At 38.9% G+C, this 27,229-nt stretch overlaps 1 long non-coding RNA gene across 2 annotated transcripts in view; it reads right to left on the reverse strand.

The window, feature by feature from the left end:
- LOC147027220 (uncharacterized) overlaps positions 1-27,229 on the reverse strand; it is a 106,740-nt gene that overhangs the window by 26,901 nt on the left and 52,610 nt on the right. For both annotated transcript variants that reach the window (XR_015058735.1, XR_015058736.1), the window contains exons 3-4: positions 25,609-25,732; positions 25,162-25,255 (exon numbers count right to left, since the gene is read on the reverse strand). This is a non-coding gene — a long non-coding RNA (uncharacterized LOC147027220). The remainder of the gene's footprint in view (positions 1-25,161; positions 25,256-25,608; positions 25,733-27,229) is intronic.

Here is a 27,229-nt window from a genome sequence, read left to right on the forward strand (position 1 = left end):
AGAAATCCCACAAGAAAAAATTTCGGAACTCAATAGTTCTATACCTGAGAGTAAAAGCGTTGAAATCGCAAATGGCAAGTCTACCAAATACGAGTGCAAGTATTAAAATGGATCAAATGTACTTCAAATGCTAAATAAATTAATGCTTAAAAAAATCATGGTGTCTATTTACTTCTGTCATATATCTGCACACACAATTTTGATGACATTTGACCGCAACCTTCATCTGCTGTGATGTACCAAAGTTTGTTCATGGCATTAAAAAATAAAATCCATAGGTTCAATTGGCACAAATTTACTTTCTTTTCCATTACATATTTTGTGGGTCATCTGTGCCAATCAGTGGATCCCTGGTTTTCTTATCCAGCTGCTACCACGTGAGCACCCAGGGGTATTGCACCTATTTTTCGATAATCCAGGCTCATGGAAGAGCAAGGTGATAGAGGATAAAAAGGCAACATGTTGATAGTCGGGTAACAGAAGGACAAAACAGGCAAGGGAATGAATGAACAGGAAAAGAGCACAGAAAGGAGGGAAGAATACATGGTAACCTGCAAGTCAGAGGGCTGGTTTGGATTGGGTGATAGGGGTTAGAAAAGATCATGGGATGGGGATAGACCTGAGATGATGGCTTGCTTTCGTGAAAGTGAAATTGATAATCACGTTTAGTAATTCTGAGTTTTCAAAATTGTTATTTAGCATCATTAATGAGTCCCCTTCTCTTTGCTTTGAGAAGGTTGTGCTGTTTATTTTAATTTTGGAACCTGTGTGGCTCGTGATTTCGGGAACGCAGGTTGAAATTCCATGCATCATCTGCGTTTGTCTATTGTCTTTTAATGTCTTTGGGTTAGGGTGAGGGTTATGTCAAAGTACACCGATGTCAAATGGAACAAAGACATCTGCTGTAAATGTCTTTGTCCCACATGTAATTTACAGTATGTGCAATCTCTCCCATTAACTTTGGATTACTGCAAGGAATAAAATAAATAAATAAAAACAGCTACCTCTGTGACATCATGAGTATACCATCACAGTTACCCTCATCTTCTCTGTTACCCTAGCGGGGTGTACTTCTTTACGATGTAACACTCTTTTCAAGGTAGAATGAATAACTGCTTTTGCTGGTGAAGTGTATTGTTGATGCGAGACCCTTTTCAGTGTACATTTTGCAGGCTTAGCACAATTGTGACGTAGAGATAGTCGCTGTCGTGGGCAGAGCAGTGCGACACGCAGTGCGATGGCAAATGGTGCCGTGAATCCCCATGACGTTTGTAATGTGCGTTTGTCACGGCAAGGCGGTACACAAAGCAGGCCGACGAGTCGGGCCGCACACGCCGTAAATAACACAACTTCAATGGGGACGTTTTATTAAGTTACATCGTCTGGTTGCACTCCACAAGGGCGCGGTTTGAAGTGGCAAGCAAGTAAATCATTGGAGAAAGAGCATTGGGAATAATGGAGGAATGTCTTTAAATAAGAGGCCAGCTTTAATGAAAAGCAATAAGGGAGGTGGGGGTGGGGGGAGGAATTGGGAGGGCTTCTGCGGCTGGTTGCAATTATTGTCTGCACTCATCTGAGAATAAGAGATGTTTTTTTTCAGACTAGAGGTGTTTTTACTAGTTGAAGATTTGGGAGGTATATTGGATGCCTTCTCTGTGAAATCAAATGACGGGATGTCCAATTGACTTAAGTGACGTCACATGTCACACGACATTGCAGGGGAGGCCATTTGAGGCTGCGCGGTTGTTGTTCACTTTCGCTTTAATTATGGACAGAGATTTATATTCCCATCTTGGAAAAGCTGCCATCACTCCTTGTACTCCCCAAAACTTGGTTCTTATTAGATTTTGAGACTGCTGTGTTGTGGACACGTCACTGGTAGATCATGAAACACTAATTGTTCGCACAAGGGTTGCCCTAAATGGCCAAAAGTGAGGCCTCCTGTTTTATTCCTTCATTATGAAGTCCTACAGTAGTTTTTAACGTCAAACAACTTTTGTATGATAGAAGTTTCGATTTTTGGTCATGCGTCCATATTACTACATTAGGGCAGTGTCCAACACATTAATGTCTGCATTGTCTCCCATTTCTGTACTCTAAAGGGATGGGATTTGAACCTGTGCCCTCGGGATATGAGAAAGGTGATCCATATTGAGCAATACAAGATCCTCGAGGCTGCTCATGAGAAAGCCTTTCTAATGTTCAATCCCTTATTTTCACTTTTTATTTGTAAAACTTTAATGAAAAATGCGTCTTGGCAGATTCTTCCTTTCATCAGTTCACTGCTTTCATCGCCTGCTGCAAACAATTTTAGTGGTACGGTAATCACTGCGTAAACGATGAACATGCAATACACGTCTCGCACTTCATCAGAAGTTCTCTTCAAAAAAAAGATACATTCTTGCCCCTTATGAAACCAAAACAAATAATCATTTGAGAGGTGTTCGAAATATTCTACAAACGAGGTATTCACAGGAGTCCAGGTCCAAGACATGGCTAAAACTATTGTATTGAGTCGTATGTGTACACTGATCCTGACACGTACCTCTCCCCAAGAAAAAAAAATGGACAAAAATCTACAAATCTACAAAAACCAGTGCATCCTGAGAATGTACCTGTTATTACGAGAGGGAGGGAGTGGCCTGATGGAACTCAACCAGGTGCGCAGAGCGACGAGTCTAGGACTAGCTGAGAATGTGAAATGCTCAACAGACTATTGGATTAAATTTGTAAACAAACATGAACACAACAAACCTGAAAAAAGTATCCCTAACTAACCTTACAAGGAGTTTCCAAAAACAGGTGTGGATAGATAGAAGATACCGCAAAGGAAAATGAAACAGCAACAAATACAGCCCCAACGATTGAAAAAAAGACAAAATAAATAAAAAGAAATATCAACAAATATACACCAACAACTGGGAGAACGACAAAAAGAGCAGGAAAATACAAAAAAAAGCATTGGACCAAGTTGGGATCGACAAAGAATGTTCGTTGGAATGGATAAGAAGAGGTTAGCTCAACTGGGACGGAGAACGAGTAATAATTACTGCCCAATATGAAGGACAACACATCAATGGATATTAAAACATAGAGATACTGAGACAGACGGCCAAGTGTGGATTCTGCAAGACAGAAAGAGAAAGTACTAATGACCTGCTTTTGGGATGTAAAAAGCAAATATGAGAACAACTTTACACACAATGGTACAACAAAGTATGTAAAGGGATCATTGGCACATCTGAAAAAAATTCAACATTCCAGTTCCAGAAAACTCAAGGAAACACGAACAGAGGGGAATCATTGAAAATAAGGACGTCATGCTCACGTAGGACCTGACGGTCCCATCGAGTGTGAACAGAGAAAACAAAGTTTTGTGATCGGACATCGTTCTCAGGAACAAAAAGGAAAAGATAGCATTGCTAATTGAGAGATCAGTACCAAGCGATTTTGGGTTAAATAATGTAGAAATGTGTCGTGTAAGGACCTGAGAGTCCCTGTAGTGCACATCTTGTTTACTCTCTGTCCCCCACCCTATCCCTCTCCCTTACACAGATCTCCTAATGTCTCTGTTCCACACAGTTTTGTCCTTCCCTCTCCCGCTCCTGTTATCTCATTCTCCACTTGTTGTATGTTCTGTGTATTCGCTCTCATATGAGCCTCAACTGTGTATCTCCCCCCCCCCCCCAAAAAAATGACCAAATACCAGGACCTCAAAAATGAGATCAAGAGTTCTTGGAAGATGAAGAGTATCAAAATTACACCACCAGTGATGATTGAAGCAACAGGAATAACAAAGAAGAACCTCACTGAGATATAAAAACCATCCCTGGGAATATTATTACAAATGAACTACAGTTGGAGGCAGTCAGGGGTTCGGTGACGATCTTGAAAAGAGTCATCAGAACAAAACTCTGAGAACAACAAAGTTGAACAGCTTGAAATATGAACTGGGATCCCTTACTGAAGAGAACGTGGATACTTTGAGTCCAGAGGACTTGGGTCCACCCCCTCAAACCCCTAAAGAGAGAAACCAATCACACACACACGCACACACACACACACACACATACACACACACACACACACACACGCACGCACGCACACACACACACACACACACACACACACACACACACACACACACACACACACACACACACACACACACACACACACACACACACACACACACACACACACACCATTTTAAACAATTATATAAAGTAAGTCAGTAACTCTGTGCAAGTCTGACAGAATGGCGCAGAGTTACCTTTGATCTGTGTCGTTTGTGTTCGATTCTCGACCCGACTAGAAATTGGCCGATTTGTGGTGCTTCGTGGTTATGGTGTTGCATCACCAAGTGTGTCGGACCTCAAGCGGACATGATGGCAGATGTCCCTTCTGCTAACATTATTAGGTGAATATTAAAGATCCCACGACGCCTTTTGCGAAGAGTAGGCGAGGAATCACCAGCAACCTGAACCATTTACAAATTCCTTCCATCTTCAGTTGAATGGCAGGTTGAAGCCAGCAAGTTCATCAAAGACTTGGGCCAAAATGTTCCTTGGCCGACCCCATAAGAATATGGGAATACTTAGGGAAGTTAAAGGATTTTTCGAAGACTAGGACAGGTTCACAAGACTAGAACAAAATGGTAAGGACAGAGTAAAAAGGACGAGGACATAGTAATGCTATCAAATCATACACTCCTTACATTCATGTTATATTGATATTTAAATAATCTCTGAACACTGAACATCCTTATATTTTTGGGGGGATAATTAATTATTTTCTGTGGTTATTATAAAATACCGTGAGATACGAAAAATAAGAGAACACTATAATTTTATATTATATTGACTGATGAATTTGATCCGTCATTTGCTGGGAATAAGCCTGCTGTTGGCTTCAGGTTAAGGTGGCTGACTTAAGATCTCAGGATCCTGAGTTCCACCTCCTGTCGTGTGGTTTAAATAACACCAAGTGGGTTGACAGCCTGTCATCCTTCTGAGGTTTGCCAAAATGAGTACAATTTTATAGAAAGGCAGGCAAATTGCATCTTCTGCACCTTCATGAATCTTTTTAATTCCCTGCAGGCTCAAGCATCCATTAAAATATGTTGAAACAAAGAGTCCAAATCACTTTTGTGCAGATCTATTAATGGATGGACTTTGAGGGTAAATCAGTGGTAGTCAGGCTACGCAGGTGCATGTCCTCAAACAACTAACCACCAGATGCCAATTCCTGAAAACCTCTTCCTCAAGTGATTTAGAGTCCATTACATGGCAAATTAAAAACCTGCCCTATAATTTGAAACAAAGTCCGGCAATTCACATCACGATGCGTTTATGGGACACGTGAAGCTGCGAAAAAGGATTTAAATCACTCACAGCAAAATTATCATCGTTTCTGCTAAAAGAAGAAGTAATTACAGTCGTACACTGGAAAAAGATATAAAACGACACACACACACACACACACACACACACACACACACACACACACACATACACACACACACACACACACACACACACACACACACACACACACACACACACACACACACACACATACACACATACACATACACACATACACACACACACACACACACACACACACACACACACACACATACACACACACACACACACACACACACATACACACACACACACACACACATACACACACACACACACACACACACACACACACACACACACACACACACACACACACACACACACACACACACACACACACACACTGCAGCTTTGCTTGCAAAAATATTTTACAGATTTTTATGTCCAATTTTTTTTGAGCTCAACAAAAAAAATTCAAAGCACTTTTGTTGGTTTGACTGAATTAATCTGCTGCTCATGTGAACAGAATATGGCAAATACAGGAAGCAACGAGAGGGGTAGCACTCGGTAGAGTGCAAAACCTGTTGTTGTTCGTCTTTCGGCTGCTCCCGTTAGGGGTCGCCACAGCGGATCATCCGTTATGATCCGCATCATAGGTTTTGGCATAGGTTTTAGGTTTTGGCATAGGTTTTACGCCGGATGCCCTTCCTGACGCAATCCTGGTCGCTTCTTACGACACAGGGATACGGATTGGTGTTGCCACGATTCCAGGGTGCCCTACACCCTCTCATAGCGTGGCCCAGTGCAGAGCTCCCGTCCTCAAGCGATCCTCCAACCCAAACCACCTTTTGAAAAAAAAGGTGCAAAATTTGTTGTTTTTTTCTCCAAACAAATTTTTTTTTTGGGGGGGGGGGTGGTTAGAAATCACTTAAAACATGTAGAAATGCAAAAAAAAAAAAATCAAATATTTTTTTCAAAATGGCCGCCATAGCGGCCATATTGGACTTTGGACCGAGTCCAAAATCTAATGGCATGATCCTTGGACCATACCTAATCCCCCCACCAAGTTTCGTCGAAATCCGTCCAGGAGTTTTTTCCGTAATACTGTTCACAAACAAACAAACAGACAGGGGTGAAAACAGTAACCTCCATCCATCTTCGATGGCGGAGGTTAACAACACACAGTTAGATGGCCATGTGTGAAAGCTCGATCATGTGGGTGCACTCCAACTCTTTGTAAATTTTGATCGTGAGCTTTTATTTACTTCTTTGACATGCCAAATGCGAGCTGTCCTGGGAACTGAGGTCATTGCCAAACAAATGGGAAGGACTCATCAGTGGGCTGGGTATGAGCACGATTTTGTGTGATCCTGCAATTGGTGCCTGCGTTAGTCATTCTTTGATAATGACAAACGACCCTTATGTATTTTCACACGATTCAACATTGATAACTATATATATATATATATATATATATATATATATATATATATATATATATATATGTAACAATATATATATATATATATATATATATATATATATATATATGTAACAATATATATATATATATATATATATATATATATATATATATATATATATATATGTAACAATATATATATATATATATATATATATATATATATATATATATATATATATATATATATATATATATGTAAAAATCCATGCACTTAATATGAAGGGTACATGTGTACATATATGTATATAGTTTCATGCATGACAAGAAAGTCAGCAAATTATATTAACTTCACAGTTGCTTGTGTTTGTATTAACGTTTTTATTGTTTCTTTTCAATCGTCTTTCAAAAACCATTACATCTGAGGGTACCTCTGTGGTTACTGTAGGAAGAACCCCATGGCTGCTTAATGCAGCAATTTGGAATTAGGTTAGAGTGCTGCCACAACATGGCCTATTCTTTGCGAAAGGCATCATGTGATGTTTAACATCCACCAACTAATGCCAGCAGAAGAGACATCCTGCCTCATGGACCTCTGAATGATGGTGCACTCACTGATGCAACAACCCACCTGCGAATCACCAGGGTGGCAGTTAATATTCTGACCGTGAATCAAACCAAGACTTGATAGCTAAAAGGTTTAAGTATTGCATCAATGATGTAGCTTATCTCACTTGAATTATAACATAAATATACAAGCCATTTTTGACACAGTGGTCTGTATTTGCTTATGAATAGGTTTTTGACAATTTGGAGAAAGAAGGGGAAAAAGACTGATTGTCGTATTTAAAAGGTTTTTCATTCGTTATGTTTTGGATTGAATTGCACCATTGTCGGGCACATACCAGTGCATAGTTACTTTTATGCAGTCATGTTTCCCATCGTGGTACATCAATAAGCCAGACAGGGTTTTTGAAAGCTATTTCATGGGCGACTGCCCAACATCACAGCCACCTCATTCTGCCAAACCACGTGGTCATTGTGCAAAACTCGTGCAAGTTAAGAAATACGTGCAGAGAAGGTCCACGTGACTTATATTAACGTTCACAGCTGCTACTCGTTAAACCTGCAAGCAGATCTGGCGTTACGTCACCAAAGCAACATCCTCGTCGCTTGAGAAACCTTCCAGCATTAATTCAGCAAATATAAGTTTGTTCATTCGTCACGTGTTGCTGGATAGGTTTGAACATGTGTGCGAAGCCAGCCCTGATTGTCTGTCCATCCACCTCTCCTATTCTAAGTTCGTTTGACAGGTGCTCCTGCATACAGGGTTACATGGGAACCAAATAGCAATGAAGTTCCGAAGCATTCATCCTGTATCCTCAGAAGTCTGAGATCGGCCATGCCACTGGGTTCGTGTTCAGATCAGTTACAGTACTGGGAGGACGGTATCGGAAGGTTCGACTCACATTTATCCCCAAAGGGTTTCCTTGTTTGTTGGAAAGCATCTTAAATGCACAATGTCGAGATTGGTTGTGAAAATGGTGCAAAAGAACAGAAGAACCTCATTCTGCAAATAAGGAATAAGCAATTACATATCTGTAAAAAGTAATGCGTGGTCCATTTGAACACCACATCTTGCATATTATTGATATCTATAATATTGGTATATATATATATATATATATATATATATATATATATATATATATATATATATATATATATATATATATATATATTTTTTTTTTGAACACCATATCTCTATATATTAGCATATATAGAGTGTAAAGCCATTCGAGGTGAAATTAATGATTTGTTATTTTTTTTGTGAACTCTAAAGTATCAAAACAAACAAAGCATGATCAATTTGAGAATGCTTGAATTGCAAATGCAGGTTATGTTAGGTACTTTAACAAGGATGCAGATAAAACATTCCCACTGCAGTGGATAGTCACTTAACACCAAAACACCAAATGGTCTGCAAGATGGATTATTTGGTCACAAAGCATATCCACTGCTTCTGTTATAGACTTAGTTTCTGATCCTTCGGGTTGAGTACTGTGAGGTATGTAAGCCTGGTGTTTGTACAAGCAGAACTTCCGAAGGGCATGTTCAACCAGATATGCCAGGTGTTTTATGTGTGCATTGAGGTGAACAGACATAGTTTAAACTGAGGTGTGAAGATAAAAGTTCAGCCAAAGTGTGAGGACAGAGGATTGAAGTATTTGTCAAGTGTCTTTGGAGGTCGACAGAGCAACAGTTTCAAACTGCATTCAAGGTCATGTTACAAGTAGCTGACAAGTTGTTAATATTTTTCTGAATCGATTGAGAGTGATGCAGCTGTATCCTGATGTTACAATAGTTTGAGAACCTGACCAACATGGGAGTAATCAGAAAAATGATACAAAGGAGGTGTAAAGGCAGCTGGTATAGGCTCAAAACAGGATTGGTTCCAGGGTACCACAACGAAGGATTTCAACTTTTAAGATGAAAGTCGAAAAAAGATACATTAAGAGCCACACTCGTTTTCCATATGTGAAGTGTACCTTAGATGCTTTTAACAGAAGGCCAATGAGCAGAGGTGGCTGTCAAATTACATCAAAAGCTCAAAGTAGTCCCGAAGAAATTCCCTTGACCTCTCACTTGAAGTTCAGGGCATCTGTCAATTGGTGCAACAATAGAAGGAGCATGTCCAATGTTTGAGTAACCAGGAAGAAAACCAAGCTGTTGGTTTATCACTGGGTCATAAAAACTAACTGGGACACACGTTTTTTTCCTTCCATTAACCTCGTCATTGCGAAATGTTATGAAAGCGAAACCCAAACACTCAGACCACCTCAATGCTAATCTATCCCTTGATACCTTACAAAATAGATATGATGTGTATTTTTCTGATTTGCTATTTAAAAAGTAAGGCCAAGTAAAATAAATTATTAGTTTCTCGTCCCCACCCACTTCGTTTTTGATGGCTACCTCATTTTTTTTAATATGTACTATATTTTCTCCAGATCTAAAAATAAAAAATTGCACCCATGGTCAAATGAAATGTTTCAGTTTCGCATTTTAAATATGAAATAAGCAAAGCCGAGAAGTGAACAAAACCCATTAGAAACCTCTTTAAATTACTTATTGAAAACCTTCGAGAATTACACTTTAGAATTACCCTTGAGAATAACTCTTTAGAGTTATTCTTTGGAGGTAATCTTTGGACTTACCCATTTGGTAATTTGCAGCCGAATTGAATGTAAATTTACAAAACAAGAAACTATTGGCGAGATTCAAGGAAGTTTGTTGATTATTTATTTCAAGGCTTTTTGTTCCATTGTGTTCCAGTCTGTTCCAGTTGAAGCATTTACCTTGGAGTAATCTTCCTTTTTAGTGGAGTTTGAGATGGTAATGGTGTCATTCAAATCATAGATAATATCAATCGCTTCCATCCTTCTAGTTACCTGTATGTCGAGAAAAAAAAATTCAAAATTTTGGAAGCCCTGACCCTAATATTTTGATTATTTTCTGTCTTTCTTGGGGAGACAACCGAGTTTTACCAATCTTAATTTCTTTGATTGCTTGTAATTCATGGAAGGCTGATGGAGCACAAACCACTCGCTCAGGCTGATGGAGCATGAATCACTCGCTCAGGCTGACGGAGCACGAGCCACTCGCTCAGGCTGACGGAGCACGAACCACTCGCTCAGGCTGATGGAGCACTAACCACTCGCTCAGACTGATGGAGTACAAACCACTCGCTCAGGCTGACGGAGCACGGACCACTCGCTCAGGCTGACGGAGCACGAACCACTCGCTCAGGCTGACGGAGCACGAATCACTCGCTCAGGCTGATGGAGCACGAATCACTTGCTCAGGCTGATGGAGCACGAACCACTCGCTCAGGCTGATGGAGCACTAACCACTCACTCAGGCTGATGGAGCACGAACCACTCGCTCAGGCTGACGGAGCACGAACCACTCGCTCAGGCTGACGGAGCACGAATCACTCGCTCAGGCTGATGGAGCATGAATCACTTGCTCAGGCTGATGGAGCACGAATCACTCACTCAGGCTGATGGAGCACGAACCACTCGCTCAGGCTGACGGAGCACGACTCACTCGCTCAGGCTGATGGAGCACTAACCACTCGCTCAGGCTGATGGAGCACGAACCACTCGCTCAGGTTGACGGAGCACGAACCACATGCTCAGGCTGACGGAGCATGAACTACTCGCTCAGGCTGATTGAGCATGAACTATTCACTCAGGCTGAGGAAGCACAAACCACTCGCTCAGGCTGATGGAGCACTAACCACTCGTTCAGGCTGTCATGGTGGGCAAGAGTGTCTGCAGTGAGTGAACGATTCTCTCAGGACGTAGCGTGGTACTGCTTTTGACTGTAAGGTGTTTGCCAAGTGGCTTAAGCACTCATGCAAGCACTCCAATTAAATGGTTGATAAGGAACGGTTGGCCAGGCTGTTGCTGCATACCATAAATTATCCCTTTTCCTTGAAAGCCCGTCTTCTCTGTGCATGCAGCAGTTAATGAAATAAAATGACTTCATCCACAAAATAGTTGCAGCTGACTGCAGAACAATGCTGGAGACATCGCAAAGTTCAATAGCCCGTGAAATCAACATTGCAGAAAAAGCACCATTTGCCTGCTCGTCTTTGCACTTGTCACGTGGTGCAATGGTTCAGGGTCCGCGCAAGTATTATAACTATTTTAAAGCATCTGGTTTTATTTATTTATTTATTTATTTTTACCAGATTTACTTTGATTCCTTGTCGAGTATCTCGCGAAACCGCCAAAAATATAAACGCAGATCTGGCAAATGCTATGGATAGGCAGTCCCTCTGGGGGACAGGTCGTGAGGTCTTGCAGTGAATGCATTAAATCATATCACTCAATGAAGCTGCTTCCATGAAATAAACATTGCAGAATATCCGCCATTTTGCCTGCTCATCTGAGCATGTATCATGTGGTATGAGCATGTATCAATTGTTCGAGGTCTGCACAAACTTGAAAACATTTTTTTCAAAATGTCCGTTTTTTTTTTACCAGATTTGCTTTGATTCCTTGTAGAGCACCTCGTAAAACCTCCGAAAATATCGACATAGACATGCAAGAGACATAGATCTGGCAGATGCTATAGATTGGCAGTCCCTCCAGGGGCCAGCGCGTGAGGTCGATCAGTTAACGCATTAAATCATAGAGCTCAATGAAGCTGGTTAATTTTGTCATGTTCCTAAATATTTTTGTTTACTCAATATAATTCTCCAAACAGTAGAAAAAGATAAGTTTAATGATTTGGAAATTTCACATTTTCTTGTGCATGCGAGTCAAAATTTCCTAATGCGTTACATTGCCTTCATGGAATTCGGTACGTTATAATTTTGCCTCTTTTTTGGATACCTTTGCCCAGTGTTGAATATTCTATTCCCATTACGTAGCTACATATCGTAGGACACGTCTGTAATAAAGTGTGCGGCAACGAAATTCATCGTTTGTCCGATTTTACATCTCTTGTTCCGAAAAATGTTGATTCCGATGCACTAGTTTTGTGATGTCCGCATAGAACGCATTTGCATACCCCGAGTAGCCATACTCGCATACGTCTATTGGAATATTAATCGCCTTTCCCCCAGAGAATATGTTCGGAATTCTTTGTTCTGCAACACGTTTCGCCGGAAAGATCGACGAATTGCTTGTACAGAGCGATGTTTCCTCAGTTCACGTGCGTAATATGTGTCCGTAGTTTCACGGGGGAGTATAAATGATGATAAGCTTTACTATTTAGCTGCATTGCAATAAAGATATCAATTATATGTATTACATCGTAATTGTAGTATACCGATCTGCATGAATCGCCTCTATTGATGGCCGATCGTGCAAAACAATTCCCGACGAAACTGATGATGCAGGTCTGTCAATTTCTTATGCACATGAAAGTGGTCTGCAGGTCACGTGAACGAGGTACAACAGAAGTGATGAAGCTATAGACGTGTGCCTTGTGGCACTGCACAAACAACACGTCATTGTTTTCTGATAAAGAAGCCCGTAATGGCCGTGATAGCTCTGCTATTATGTGAAAACGGCTTTTTATCTCCTCATATTTCGGTCAAACCTGACGCACGTTAACCCCTCTTTTTTGGCAAACATTCTATATTTCTTCGTTTTCCAGTGACTGGAAGCGTTTATAATGAGTAAAACCCAAAAATGTGGTATCAAATGATTCCAGAAGTGACGAATTGAGCGGAATTATTTGAATATGATTTTTCTGACCGGCTGTCATGCTTTTGTAACGCATTCACGAATTTCGACTCATGTTTGGAGGAGGGACATAGCCTTGCTTATTTAAAGTAAACAGATATATAGGTTTAGTTATAAGACTCGTTATTTCTTTAAATTTCAGATTTCTCAACATGTTTCAACACTTCTTTAGTCTGGACGATATCCGATCCTCAAAACTGAAATAATATTTCAATGACATACTTTAAATAGTTCGTGAGTGTGGACTGTGGAAAATCGTATCATATAATGCATGAAATCACTCCAAGCTCCTAATTTGAAAACTATAGTATTTAGAAAAGCGATTTACACAATGATTGGTAGCTATGATGAACAAGCATTCGATATGAGTGAGGAAAGTGAAAGAAAAACTTTATCGTTAAGAAATCGTTGCGGCTTGTTCCATGTCAAGGCATGGTTGAGCAGGCCAAAAAACATGGCGGTTTCAGACTCCAGCGAGGTTACCCAGAAAACACCTTAAGACCCAGAGAGCGAGTTGGCCAAGGATCACCTGATGAAAGATATAATTAAAGAATGCCATTAATTATCTTCACAAGGGGTGTTTTATTTAACCCAAACACCCAATTTTCACTTTGCACTTCCATGGAGTTTTCTTCACATGCATGGAAAGTTTCAGGCTGCTTTTTTTGTGGTTTTGGAGTTATGGAGGAGACACACACACACACACACACACACACACACACACACACACACACACACACACACACACACACACACACACACACACACACACACACACACACACACACACACACACACACACACACACACACACACATACACACACTGGCACACACACACAGCTTTTTATTATTATAGATGGGTTAAAATCTATATGTATTAACATTTATTAATTATTTTCATATTTATTTACTGGTGTAAAAGGGCTGATGCTTCATTGAAACAATTTTTGTTTTCAGCGTTCTTACTACCAAACAACAATAGCAGTCGATTAACCAATCGTGATTGGACATTTGGTAGAAAGCTCACATGTCATGAAAATATACCTGAACCAAGCTTACTTGAAGCATGTATAAAATGTTTCTCCTTCTCATCCTACTTACATTTGCCAGCAACAGAAACTCCATAATCAAGTGAGTCCAGTAAATCAAAATATAATCTGTCATCCTCATCTTTAATATTCAATGGTTAATTAAAATAACTTGAAACTTGGAGACCATCTTTTGTTCGAGGAAACATTATTCTGGGAGTTAGTGTAATGGATTGTTGTTCTCAAGCAGGACTCAAGAATATCAATCCATAATTAAATATCAATACCTTTTCATTAACTAGAAAGAAATGTGCTGATTTTTCTGTTGGTATGAAACCAGCTCTTGTATTTGAATGATTAATATTCATTGTTCTGCAAAGCCCTCAACATAATCAGGAAGTCGATTTACCTTTCCCAGGTCTTGGAATAATCCTTTATCATCATATTCTAATTCTCCTATATCTCCAAGTTCTTGCTCTATAATTTGAATAAAATCTTTTAACATTTGAAGTTTTCTCAGAGTATATTCTCTCACAGGAATTGTAGAAACAGGTGTCTCCATCACCTTTTGTGAAAGAGTTTTGAAATCGGTTTAAAAAAACTTTATCTTGTTTTCTTTCAAATGTTTCTTCACCCATTACGTTCTTTCTCCGTTTGTTCTTTATGTCTTCCTGCTGCGACTAATTTTTGAAACTAATTTCTGATGGTCCTTAAACCTTATTGCCCTTTTATCTACTTATATTTTCTGTATTTATTTATTGCAAAATATAATTTCATATCACATCTTGTTTAACCACAATATATTTATATTTTGCAGTCATGCATTTCATATAATCCTGAAATTCCCTTTTATTACATACTTTTGAACAATTGTGTCTCCAAAAATTATTTGTATTGATTGAATTTAGCTTGTATAAAATAAAATTATAAGCATTATTTTTTATTGAGTGACGAGGAAGTTGAAAGCATGATTGGCTAAGGTGAATGCAATTACAAGAAGAACGTCTCCCTCTGGTGTAGTTGCTATCAATAACCGTTTGATTTCTCTCATTTACAGTCATCAAATATAATAAAGTTCTTTTCTGATTTATCCAAATCTTGGAGTGAAGGTATATCATCCGTATTATCACAGAGATTAAAAAATACTTAAGGAGTGGTTTTATATTTTTGTGTATGACAAAATATTTATATTATATCTTCAATGTTATAATCGTTTATTTCATTTTGAAGTTTAAATAAACCGATAATGTCTTCTTTTTGAACACCCACATTGAAACCGTGTGAGAGTAGTCAAATGCTCGGGTTGAAAATTTCACTTTGTGGAAATTATTAACTTGTCATAATCCAAAACGTTTGGAGTAAGGAGCATCTTTAAGAGCAAAACAAGTTTTTCCACATCTGCTTGAACCAACTATTAGATATCTTAATGTATACGGTACATTTTTACGGTTGTTAATTTTATCTCACTCTCCCAGACTGGTAAAAAAAATCATTAATTTACATGTTTATAAAATAAATCATCTAATTTTGTTTTTTACAAGCTTTTCTTTGAAACTCTATAGTTTATCGAAGTTCAGGTTTGATTTCTAAATAATCCATTATTTTATTTCGATAATATCTTGTGTTGATGTTTTCTTGAAATGACATTCAGGAATAATATGTAGCATTAATCTGTGGAGTATCATCCTAATTTTATCAATCTCTTCCATTGTTCGGAAAGGTGGATTATGACCCTCATACTTTATATTCATTTATCTTATCAATCTTGTGAAGTTATTCGTTTTTGGTGTGATTTTGAAATAATTATATTCCTCTTTACATTTTTCATGGTGAGTAATTTGAATGGAATCACAAAGTACACATTGTTTTTGAACTTTTGATTCAATGTTTAATCCGACTCTATCACAACTGGGCACTTTGTAAGATTATCATATGGAGTATCAGCAAATTTAAGAGGCTCTATGTCAGAGAAAACATTTTGGTTTAATATTAGCATTTTGAGTATTTAGAAATGCAATTGTTTATACAATAAACAAATTCTATATTTCCATACAACAAACACAATAACGAATGCAAGTATGATAACAAACACATTTAACAACTATCAACTTATTTATACATTTCCCTCACCCTTTTTATCCCTATCATAATATTCTTCAAAATCATAATTTCCATCAGGGTATTCACTATTATCATCAATGCTATATTAGCTATAAAACTATTTTCATAACTACAATTTGAACATTAGCTTTGAGTATAATAACTGTCTTCTGTACCAATGGAGATACAATCATCACTGTCCTAATCCCAAAAATCTTCAGTTGAATAATGACTCATTTATCAAGAGAATAAAAAGAAGTTGAGAATTATATTTTAAGCAAAAACGTATCTACTGTATAAAAAGAGCTGAGTAAATTTTACTTTCAGTGAAAAAGTATCTATAAAAGGAGATAAGTGAAACAGTATCGATAAAATCATATTTTTCGATCCCATAAATATGGTGAAAAAAAAATCAAATTTTTTTGTTTTTTTAATTGGCATTTTTTAAATTCAAAATCAGGCTTACATTGACAGAAAATGTACAAACTATATATAAAATAACGCGCAAGTACCGTTAATGTGAAATTCAATATTAAAAAGACGAAGGAAAACAGCGACTGCTGGAGCGACTGAAGTTGGGTGTTGCCAGAAACAACGATTTATCTATATTTTTCTGAAATTGAAATGAAAGTAATTGAGAAGGCACTTTCTTCTACATCAAGTGTACTTGTGTGTCATTATATGTATAGTTTGTACATTTTCTGTCAATATAAGTCTGATTTTGAATTAAAAAAATGCTAATTAAAAAAACAAAAATTTTGATTTTTTTTTCCTTAAAATTGAGATAAAATTCCTCAAAAAACTTGACCTTATTGAGCGAAATTAGATACATTTCTGAATTCAGCATGCAAAAACATATAAGTGCCGTTGAGAAAACCTAGACCTCTGAAAAAAAATATTTCAAATGCGGCCCAGTGTTATAAGAAACACCTTCACACACACACACACACACACACACACACACACACACACACACACACACACACACACACACACACACACACACACACACACACACACACACACACACACACACACACACACACACACACACACACACAATATATATTTCAACAAATCCAACCAATAGAGCAAGGAAAAATACATTGTGATATCTGCTCAGAGGACTTGATGAAACAATTATAAGAAACATCTACAATCACAGAAACACAAACAAATCTCATGTGAGTTTGTGGTTAAAAACACTGATAAAGCATTTACAGGACATATAGAAATTAAAAAAGTTTTTGGTTTAAAGAACCAGAACCTACATCAATAGTTGAGGCACTTGATATGATCAAACCAGTTGTTGAAACTCTAATTACCAACACCCTAAAATAAATCAACACTTAAGTTTTAAATAGGAATAAAATGTAATATGTTTAGAGAATATGCTGAAGCAACGATTTATATGATAACAAATCCTCCCAATTTATTCCATCATTTCACGATTTTTTAATTGGTGTTGTTTATGATGAACTTCAGAGATATTAACTGAATATTGATAACATGGCAGGTGGTGGATTTAATATAGGAAAAATCATTTTTTTGGGATATACACATCTTGTAATCAGACTATCTTCGTGCTTCTTCATATATTGATTAACTAAAAGAGATAAAGCTGAAAAATGTGGTTGTTAATATTCAAAATAATGATAACGTGTTTCCTACGGTCTGTCCTTGCTCATCTACATCACCCACATTGTAATCCTGAAAGAGTATCTCATTATATTAAAGAAAATATGAGAATCCCCAAAATGTTAAAGGTCTAAAGTTCCCAATGTGATCGACAGATATCTCAAAATTTGAGAAAATGAATTGTGTGTCTGTTGCTGTATATGGATTAACAGATACAAACAAAGTTCATATCTTTAAAATTTCAGATAACTTTAAAAGTGATGAAAGACACATTGACCTTCCTTATTATAAATCTGGAGAAAATTCACATAATCATTCCATCTAAGACTTTTCAAGATTGACATCATCTCAGGCATCAAATATAAATGGTAAAAAGCGGTTTCTTAACCCTTGTAAGCGGTGTCTTAACATATTCCATATGAAAGAAAGATTCAACCAACATTCTAAATACTGCAGTGAGCATAAATCAGTGGTAATTAATATTCCAAAAGCAGGTTCAAACGTGGCATTGAAAAATGTAAATAAGTCTATAAAAAGCATCCGTTTGTGATATATGCCAATTTTAAAAGTAACCTCAAAAAGAAAGATGCCATTTCTCCAAATCTAAATCAATCATACACTCATAAATACCAAAAGCATACTCCTTTTGGTTTCTGTTATTGTATCAAATCATGTATTTTGGTGATGAATACAGCAAGTTCGAACTCTACAGAGGTGCAGATTCCTCACAAGAGTTTGTAAAATGACTGGAAAAAGACTATTTGAATATCTAAGATAATGCTGAAAACTTATAAACCAACGGAATTACTACAAGATGAGAAAGAAGATTTTAAAAACTCCAATATTTGTCACATTTGTCAAAATTAAATCCACGGAGAGCCAAAAGTTAGAGATTATTGTCATCTTACTGGCCAGTATAGAGGGGTTTCTCATTAAAGTTGTAATTTAAATTTTAAACATCCCAACTTCATCCCTGTGTTCCTACACAACACTCACTATGATACACATCTATTTATAAAAGAGTTGAGTAAAACCCTTCAGGACATTTCAGTCATTGCTAACACAGACCAGAAATACATGTCATTTCAAAACAATCTATACATCTCCCAAAACTCATATTAGGTTCCTTGACTCATTCAAGTTCATGTCAAGCCCATTATGTAACTCAGTATCGGATATCAAAAGTTTTCCAATTCTTCAAACTCATTTCTCAAATCCGGATGAAATTGAACTCAATTGTTATGAAAAGGTGTATATCCCTATGATTACATGGACCCATTTGAGAGATTCATTGAAACACGGCTCCCCTCTAAAGAAAGTTTCTACAATGAGCTGAATAAAACTCATACAACTGATAAAGAGTATCAACGTGTGGAAAATGTTTGGAAGAAGTTTGATGTAAAGAATCTTGGTGAATATTATGATTTGTATCTCAAGACCGATGTGCTCTTATTGGAGGTTTGTCATAATAAGAATTCATGGATTTGACCCTGCTCATTATTATACAGCTCCTGTATTAGCTTAGACTGCTACAGGTTGTGGACAAAAAAAATGGAAACCAATGTAAAGTCACTTAATAGGGTATTGGGCCAGCACATACAGCCAGTATGACCTGTATGCACCTTGGCATAGAGTTCACCAGCATCTGGAAATCTGCAGGAGGGATGCGGCACCATTATTCCACAAGAAAGTCAATCAACTCACACATGTTTGAGGGAGGAGGAAAATGCTGTCTCAGGCATCATTCCAGAATATCCCATAAATGCTCGATTGGGTTCAGATCTTGTGACTGAGAAGGCCATGACATAAGAATAATATCAGTGTCATGCTCATCAAACCAATGGGCGACGACACGTGCTCTGTCGGTGGGAGCATTGTCATCCTGGAAGACGCCCTCCTCGCAGGAAAAAAATGCTGCGACATGGGAAAGAAATGCTGTGAAGATGGTCACTCAGTAGTCAGTACCATTAAGTAGCAGATGGCACTGACCTTGCCTTCTCAGGGAATGAATGCACCAAAAGCGTGCCAGGAAAATGCGTCCCACAACATTACAGAACAACAAGAACCCTTCTTTGTTGGACACAAGCACTTAGGATTGCAGAGTTACTTAGGTTGGTGCCACACCTGCACTTGTCCATTTGTCAAGAACATGGTGAAAGATGATTCATCTGGCCATATAACATTTCTCCACTGCTCGGTAGTCCATTGCCTGTGCTATTTGCACCACTGCATTCGCAACCATGTATTGCCAAGTGTGATGAGTGTTTTTTACATTGCAACCTGAGTATGGAATCCCGCTCTGTGGAGTTCTCGGTGGACCGTTATTGATGAAACTGGCTGCTCATGCCCCAGGTTGAAATTTACAGTTCCTCGCCTGCTTTGCCTGGCACTTCAATTTAATGCACCAACACCATAATCCTGGACTACTCGCTTCTGCCCACTGTTGCCCTTTGCTGATGATGTCTTTCCCTCGGAGTTCCCTCCCGACGTTACCTCAGACACCGTTGCTCATGAAATATCAGCAAGTTGAGCTGTCTGTCACTGCAGCTCCGGCCAAACATTCCTTTCCTGTCATAATTCTCTGTAGACTACTGTAGTAGGACCTGTTACCAACTATAGTATATGAGAGTAGGGCCTACTACTCTCATATACTACAGTTCTAACTACAGCATTTTTTGCCTGGGTGGGTTCGATCCTGGTCTGGGTGCATAATTTTCGCACAGAAACATAAATTACACTGGTCAACAATTTTTTACTTTCTGAATGTTGTCTAAATTTCTACAAGTGAATTAGGGTATTCTGGCACTGCTGAATCAGGAAATGGCATCCGTTTCTCTCCATCAGGTCAGGTTTTTGTGCTAAGTTGATTTGAAAAAATCAGATCTTGTGACAAAATCAATTACATTTTTGTGGCATTATCAGCTGATTTTTGTCAACACATATCATCCTAAACATGTTTTTAAGAAAAAAAATGTTTTGCCAACAACATTTATTGATTACATGATAGAAACATCGATTTCTGTCATCTGAATGGTGGGCATTGATAAAGGTAAGTACAAGTAAATTGCATGTTGCGTCACCACTGTTCAAACTTCAGGGCTTGAACTTCCGTTTCTTCGAACTCCTGGAATGTTCAGTGGCAGGGAGGTCTCTCTTCAGATTCCAACAGTAGTCAGCCATCATGACTGCGTCCCAGCGACCCTGATACCTGGTCTCCATCTCCTTCATGTCCTGATGGAATCTCTCCCCCTGCTCGTCACTCATTGAACCCAGGTTCTCAGGAAACCGGTTCATATGTGAAAATAGGTAGTGCATCTTGATGCTCATGTTGCAGCCCAGGTTTCTGAAAGCAGTCAGCATGTTGTTGACAAGTTCTGCGTAGTTTCTGGCCTTATTGTTGCCAAGAAAGTTCTTCACTACCAAAACAAATGTCTTCCACGCTTCCAGTTCCACTTCGTTCATTGAGTTTTTGAACTCTGGATCTCTGATGAGCTGACGGATCTGAGAACCATCAAAGATGCCAGCTTTCAACTTCTCCATGGTCAATCCTGGAAAAGCCTGGCACAAGTAAGTGAAGCAGTCACCATCTTTGTCCAGAGCCTTGGTGAACTGCTTGATTAAGCCGAGCTTGATGTGCAGCGGTGGGAAGAGTATTCTGTCTCTGTCCACCAGAGGGTCGTTGATGACGTTCCTTTCTTTGCATGGCACCAATTCCTCCCGCACAGGCCAGTCCTTCTTCGTGTAATGCTGAGCACGGTTCCTACTATCCCACATGCACAGAAAACATGGGTACTTGGTGAAGCCAGACTGTTGTCCCAACAAAAAGTTCACCATCTTCAGGTCAACACAAATAAACCACTTATGCTGATCATAACCAATTTTCTCCAGCACGTACTTCACCGCTTCATACTTCTCCTTCAGTGTAGTCAAGTGAGCGATGGGTACAGAGGCAAACTGGTTGCCGTTGTGTAGCAGAACACATTTCAGTGATCGCTTGCTGCTGTCAATGAACAGTCTCCAATCTTTGGGTTCGTACTGTGGCACTCCAAGCTTGAGCAGAAGCTGCGCAATATCAGCACAGTACACCAAGTCCTTCTCTTCAGAGAAAAAACGGAGGTACTCTTGATGCCTGTTGCGGAAGAAGCTGATGCGAGCACTGTCAGAGAGGAGGTTTTTTTCCTTCAATCTGGATGCCAACAGTTCGGCAGAGTCCTTTGACAAGCTGAGGTCGCGAACTAGATCATTCAACTCCTTTTGGGAAAATGGATGTGGAGCATCATCTTCAAGAACCACTTCTTCTTCTTCATGTCCTTCAACACTGGAGGCATCTTCGTCACTAATGTCAGGAAGTTCGCCGAAGATAGGCACTGGAATTGCATCACAATGAGCTACAGGACGACGTGCCGATTGAAGATCAGGATACTTGAGGCTGCCCCGGTTCTTTCTGTTGATTCCAGACACATCAACAGCGCAGAAGTAGCAGTCAGTGACATGGTTTGTCGGCTCCCTCCAAACCATGGGAATTCCAAACTTCAGACCAAATTCCAAACTTCAGCCTCACCAATTTTTGGAAGATTTTGAGGTTTTATGACTTCAAACTGATCCCTTTTCGACATAATCACCCAGAACTATCGTACCTGAATACTTCTTGTCATTAAAATAATTATTTCCAATCAAAACAATTATTTGACATGACATTTTACCCCCACCAACTTCTTCTAAAATGCTCCACACATGCGTACATGTGAACAAAAATGTAAAAAACGACATGTGGCCATATCTCAAAAACTTGACCTGATTGAACAAAACTAATGTGAGTTTTGGATTCAGCACGTCAGATTCGTCCTAAATCAGCTTAAAAAATGCAGACAACAAATTTGTTGTTGACCAGTGTTATATGTGTTAAGATATATACAAGTGCTTAGAAAAAAAGAATTGGGTTGGGGGATTGTCACGGTCCTCTGACGCCTTTTTCCTGGTATATAAATAATTGAACCAAGCAATAACTAGACCAAGGAATGGAGAAAATCACAGCTTAGGTATTTAAATGGAAAACATCTTGAATGTGAAAAATATCAAATAAGCCTTGTTGAATTAATAACCAAAACACAAGTACATTAAACAAATAAGCGAATAAAGTGAATTACAAATTAATTAAAGGATGAAGAAAACATTAGCATCCTTGAATGGACGCAAACCTTTGATGGTTGCTAAATAATCAACGAAAAAATCATTCACTACAATGTCAAAATGATTTGTGGCCCAGACCAAGGTTTCTCATTTCATCTCTGCTTAACAAAGATATTTAAGGCAAGAACCAAACTCCAACATACTATTTATTAATATTTCCAGCTTGAAGAGGAATGTCAATTCCTACTTCTTTCATCTTTCATCGTCTGCTTCTCCCTGTGTCTTGGTTGTTTTCTTATTATTTTTCTCTTTCTTTTATTCTGTTTTGCTTTATCCTCATCTTTCTCTAACCGCCCCTTAGCCCTTTTACGTAGAGTGGCTTTATGCCTGTTTGGGGCGATTTCCATTGAAAAACAACAACAAAAAAAAAACATTCTAGATGGTGATGAAAGCAATAAGAGAATAAAACATTTTAAAATATTACAAAACAGCCAAATATTTATAGCTTCTTTTTTGAGTTCAATGACTCGAGACCATTGGTCTATATAATTAATTAATGTAAAGATGGGTAGAAAAGTTTTCAATGTCAAGCTGTGTCGATGCTAAGATGTCAAGTTTGGCAAAGATGTCATTATGTTAATGAATAAATATATCAACATGTGGATGGGGAAAGAGGGGGAGGAGGATTAAGGTGTGGGGATTGGGGGGGGGGTTTTTCAGGAAGATTGCCACGATAGGCAGAAAGTTTTCCCATTTTCCCCCATTCACTTACATGTAAAAATTGTACTGCACAGGAACTCTCATTCTTCCCCTACTCATGTGTATCAACCATACTGTTTTTACCCCATGCATGCAAAGCAAAAATTGGGCTTAAGCAATAAGTTCATGCCTGTCTGTCCGTCTGTCCACCTGTCTTATCCATTTATGATCGTGAGTTTATGATGGAGGAACAACTTATCCAAATTGAATGTTATATTTTAAACATGAAATGGAACATGAATAAGAAGACAAGTTTGCCATTTTATCATACTTTGCCTCTGAATTCGTCCCAATCACACATGCTCAGAGATTTTCGCAATATGCGCAGGTTGTGATAGTTTAGAGAATTTGTAATTTGTACAGGGTGTTATAATTTAGGGTTGGTAGATGGGTCGGCAGCAATGAATGTTGGAAGATGGATCCACAACTTAACCAACTATGGATGGTGATGATGTGATATAACATGGTATCAGTGATTGCTGACCTCTTCACAGGAAAAGCATTGTGTTTGTACTTCTAATGAAGAACTGGGCAATTTTTTTGGTTGTATTACATTTTGGGAACATAAACAAGTTGCTCGATTTCTGGACACAGGTGAAAGATGATGATGACAGGTTAAGCTGCAGATGGTGTGCAGTCATGCCAATGCCAAAAATACAATCGGCATGCCACCAGTTCAAAGTGAAGACGTTTGAAACCTGAAGATTTCTGTCCCATTAAGGCAATAGCTTAGGCAAGTTTGTGTAAGAGCTATAATCTGTGCACGAATCAAAGGAAAATATGCAAATGTTAGTTAGTCTTAGGTTGTCATCAAGCCAACAACAACAAAAACCTAATTTACACAATAAATTGAATGAAGCTTACAAACCAAGAAATATGCTAATAAACCATGCCTGCACTCAAGTCAGACTCGAATCCCATTTTAATTTCTTACGATTCATGACCCGACTCAAGCCTCAGGTGGATGAAGACTCGACAGAACTTTGGAATCGCAGGTTTAGACTTCACTTGATAACTTTTGATTTCGTCAGGTCATAGTTCAATCATAGGGAATAGTTCCATTTCATAAAATAATCTCTCCCTTGACAGAGGGACCAAAGTAAAAAGAGGGTATGAATAGGCACAAGATGACGTCATAGGCAGGTTAACACGTCAGTCAAAAGCGATGTGACTCCGCACTCGACTCAATACTCCAAAACACTTCCTCCCAAACCCCCCAAGATTCAAGACTGAACTAAAAGTTTGCTATAAACTCCCTGTATTTATAGATGAACGATGTGAGAAAGGAAATGAAAACATTGTGTCATACACAGCTAATATTTGCTCAACACCGAGACAACAAGGTCGTAAAAAGATGTGACCAAAGGGTCAAGGAATGAGGGTGAGAAGAGGTCAAGTTATCATCTGAAAACCGCAACTTCACATAAAACAACTTGAGGCACTTACTGTTGCTGGAGCAGAATGTTTGTTGAATGAAGTATCTTTCAGAATCTCAAAGTTACAGCATTGTTTTGTTTCCTCCATTAAAAGACTTCGCACTCTGTAATGACACTGCCTGATTATTGCACCTTATAAAGAGTCATTCCAGAGTCAGATACTGTTTCACATGGAAAGAATAAATCTCAGGACGTTAACACCTTACCCCTTTGCCTCCATCATGATTCCAAAAGACATTATAAAACACTTTAAAATAAAAAAGAACAAATGGATCAGGTTTAAAATAAATGTATTTGACTTGAAAACGAAATAAGTAAAAAAAGGAGGTTAAAAAAAATAGAGAAAGGTGAGTTACGTGAGAGTGTGTAAGAGAGAAATTTGAGTCATGTTAAGGCAAAGCTCCAGGGAGGAAGGTTTAATGAGTGACGGAAATGAGAAAGTACAATAAAAACACACCTGTGTTTCAACTCTTACAAAGTGTAACCTCCTCTTGAGGCCCTGCCTGGTGCTAATTGGATCTCCAAGAGGAAAGAGGGTCCTTTGATATGACCGGTCCTGCTGCCATTGTTGCCCTGGGAATCTGTTGGTCAGATTAAATGTGCACTTTGTGCCTGAAGGTAGGGCAACACCTTGTTCGAAATACAATCACAAACCCCCTTTAGCAGTCACTCCACATGCTCACATTACGATAGACACAGCCTCCTTAGACAGCCAGGGGCTGATTCTGAATCAGCCCGAAATTCCTCACTTTGTAAAGTGTTCTTTGTCATGTTTGTTTTTTACGACTGTCTACATTGCACAGACATTGGTGCAATCCGTTAAAGTTTTCATTTAAGATCCTTACAAGCCGAACATAATGTGGCTTTCGAACCACGACTACAGCGTCTGACTCAGACTTTCTGAAAAGCTCGTGAAATTCCATGTAGTACACATTCCGCGAACGGGTTGAGCCACAAGACTGGTCGTGGAGTCATTTGCAGCACGACGGAAAAAGAGGTGCCTACCTCCACCTGCCTGGGCCTTCTCAGAGTAAGGATGGGGGTTTTGTGGGTGCTCCTAAATATCAGCGTCATACCCTGTACAATGGAAAGATGGCTACAGGTGATGTCATGACGTCAAGGACATCTTCATTGAGTACCTTTCTCTATCACTGCAGCATTTTTTTCTCACTCTCATTGGATGTACCCCCTTAACTTCCAATTTACGATTACTTGTTTCACGGTCCAAATTAATCCTTGTAAGATTTGTCGGGGAAAATTTTGCACCAAGTATTTCACGAACCGACTGGTTAGGCATGACTTTTGACTGAAGGGAACTAAGATTTGTAATTTGTTCAGGATACCGTGGTAATTCACCTACTCTTCGTGAAAGACACCTTGCGATCTTTAATATCTACCAGCTCAATCTAGCAAATGGGACATCTGACATAACATCAATCTGAGGAACGGCGTGCCGTGAGATGCAAAATCCAGCCTACGAAGCAACAACACGCCATTTTATAGTTGAGCCCAGAATCGAACCCAGGTGAAACAGCTCAAAGGTAGCATCACCTCTTCACCTTCCTTTTGGACTATATACCTTCAAATGACTTCATCCATCAATATTTGCTTATATTACTGGTATATGTATTAACTCCACGAGAAAGACCTGCTCCCGCTATGGGGGGGGGTGGGTTATGTCATTGTCCTTATTCAAACGTGTAATCCAAAATACCTTCGCTGGGTAATTCAAAACACTTCACTGCACTGGAAAACGTGGGGACAGGAATGCTGGACTGTAGAGTGGGGACTTGTAATACCCTCTCCCACCTGTAGGCGGTGCTACATGGCACACATTTACGTGGAGAATCTGCGTGGCCACCCTCCCCCTCTTTGTTCCCCCGCTTCACCCAAGACCACCAGGAAAGATAAAAACACCCCTCTGCACTAATTGGGGTCATGCTGATACTATGTAACAAGTCTGGATGGAATCGCCCCAGAACGATAAATAATGGATCTGAAAATTTTGGAAGAAATGGAGTGTGGTGGACCTCTAATTCTCTCACTGTGGTCTCCACAATATGATTGACAAAGCCTGT

This window comes from Eptatretus burgeri, chromosome 5, assembly GCF_056783735.1.
Source record: "Eptatretus burgeri isolate ZD-2024b chromosome 5, Ebu_testis_v1, whole genome shotgun sequence".
Classification (NCBI taxonomy): domain Eukaryota; kingdom Metazoa; phylum Chordata; class Myxini; order Myxiniformes; family Myxinidae; genus Eptatretus; species Eptatretus burgeri.